The following is a 2,557-nucleotide window of genomic DNA, read 5'->3' on the forward strand; positions in this document are numbered from 1 at the left end:
TATGTTTTATCTCATATTTTTAAGTATTAATGACTAATTAATAACTAAAAATAATAAATCGTCAAGTCATCCAAAAATATAAAAAATTAATTAAAAAGATACTAAAATCAATAGTAATTATACAAATAAAAATATATAAAAGAATAGACTATTATACAATAAAATTAATATGAGTACATTTTATCATTAAATAAACAAAATTAAAATACAACAAAATTATACTAAAGAAAAAAAATAAAAGAATAGTTAAAATAGAAAAAAAAAGTGATAAAAATATAATTAGTACAATTTTCTTCTCTCATCTTTATATATAAAAGACTGAAAAGTAATGAGCTTCTAATTAAATTAATTTATATTTATTATATTCAATTTAAATAAGTAACAAATTATTTTATTTTATTTTAATCCTTAAATTTATATGATTTGATTTTGACACATTACACGAATTTTATAATTTTTTTTTCAAATCCGATTTACTATAACTTAATGGATAAAAATATAAGGCTGAAAGTGAGTCAAGGCAATTCATAAATCAGCTCAAACTTGACTCGTTAATAGCTTAATAAGTTGAACTCGTGAGCTGATGAGCTGAGCTTAAACCTGAATTGAGCTCATATATTAAATGAAGCGAGCTTGAGCTTGGATAAACTCAACTCATTAGCTCGTGAGCTGACTTGATTATATATATATATTAAAATTTTATAGCCATTTTTATATATAATTTTGATGTAAAATATGAGTAAAAAATTTATAATTGATAGATAGTCAATATATAAAATTAATATTTTTAAATATTTTTTAATATATAAATTATGATTTATAGAAATCGAATTTTAAATTATGTTCTGTTATTTGTGCCAATTCATGAGTTCAAGCCAGCTCATGAGCTTTTGGTGAGCCGAACTTAAGTTTAAGAAATAGGCTCGATTTTTAACGAGCCAAGCCGTGAGCCAAGCTCACTGAGCCAAGCTCACTGAGCCAAGCTTGAGCTTGATCTAACTCGACTCAACTCATTTCACTTCCAACTCTAGATATTTATATCATAAAAATCAAATCAATTAATTGATATACATAATTTTAAATTGTGTGATACTTAAATATCTAATTAAATTAAGGTTAAATTACACAGTTAGTCCTTACACTTTCAGTGAAATTACAAATTGGTCCCTATAGTTTAAAAGTTTGTAACTGAATCCCTGAAAAAATTAAAATTTGTAATTAGATCCTCAATAACATTTACAGTAAAAAAAATACACATTTACCATAATGTCCATTTCTTCTTTTTCCTTTTCTTCCATTATCCTTTTTCTTCCCCTCTTCCCCTCTTCCCCTCCTTTCTTCACTGGAACCCTTTATTGCTGTTTTCTTGTATCCGGGATCGGTGGAGCTACATCCCTTCAAGACAAATTTAAATTAGCTTTCATTTTCTTATTGCTGATTATGCTGAGCCTAGGATGGACATGCAGTTTCTCAAGAATGTAATACAACTCACCATTTCAAGGGTCACATATCTACATATACTTGAAAATCACATGGATACTTGTGCGGCGCTTCGTGACAGTATCAATCATTTTGTTGGATGTATCGCCACTGGCTCAATCCTTATCCCGGTCATCACTCTCTTCGGCAGTTTTGGACGCTCGATGAGTCTGCTTGGAGGAGAAGATGAGATCCTGTTTTCCTGTGTTATGGTGCTGGTAAACGTTCTTCTGAAGTTTGTGAACCAATGGAGTTTTGTACATATTGGAGCCTATAACAAAGAGTTTGTGCCCGCATCTCGAGATACTTGAAAAATGTTCAACAGCTCTAGAATGTTGCCACTCATAGACTCGGATCTAACCGGAGCATTATGTTTTCTTAGTGGAGTAGCTGTAGGTGCATTTTTTTCTACGGTGAGTGGAATTTAGATCTTTGTGATGCATCAGAGCTATGGCCTGGTGGTGGTGGTGGTGCTAGGGTTCGAAATTGAATCCATGACGATTGGAGTGGGAGATGGGAGAGCGGAAGAGGAAGCGAAAGAAGTAGAGGGAGCGGCGGCGGCACGTGGTGGATGGCGGTGGTGGGAGTGGCGGTGGTGGCGCCACCGATGTGAAGCTTTCGAAGGAGGTGCTTCATTTTGGGCATGGAAAAGTGATACTGAGAGGGCTGGGATGGGGGTGGGGTGGGTTAGGGATTTTTTGGTCATTTTAAAATAGTGTTGGTCTCTATATTTTTATTAAAATTGCAAATTAGTCCTTACTGTTAAACACGTGCAACTCACATGTTTAAAATAGCGAATATGCTGAGGAATATTCTGTTAAATCAAACGGTGTTTGAACGGTAGGGACTCAATTACAAATTTTAATATTTTTAGGGACCCAATTACAAACTTTTAAATTATAGGGACCAATTTGCAATTTTACTAAAAGTGTAGGGACTAACTGTGTAATTTAACCTTAAATTAATTAGTTGATATAATTAATTTATTATAATTAATTATATTTAATAAATTTAAAGAGATAAATCAAAAAACACTCTCATGAACATAACACGTTAGCTTCACCATTAAATACAAAAA

At 31.7% G+C, this 2,557-nt stretch overlaps 1 pseudogene; it reads left to right on the forward strand.

Annotated features, from left to right (window-relative positions):
• Positions 1 to 1,266: 1,266 nt before the first annotated feature.
• On the forward strand, positions 1,267 to 1,907 carry LOC130974840 (protein PNS1-like; annotated as a pseudogene).
• The last annotated feature ends 650 nt before the right edge of the window (positions 1,908 to 2,557 follow it).

Source organism: Arachis stenosperma, chromosome 4, assembly GCF_014773155.1.
Source record: "Arachis stenosperma cultivar V10309 chromosome 4, arast.V10309.gnm1.PFL2, whole genome shotgun sequence".
NCBI classification, from domain to species: domain Eukaryota; kingdom Viridiplantae; phylum Streptophyta; class Magnoliopsida; order Fabales; family Fabaceae; genus Arachis; species Arachis stenosperma.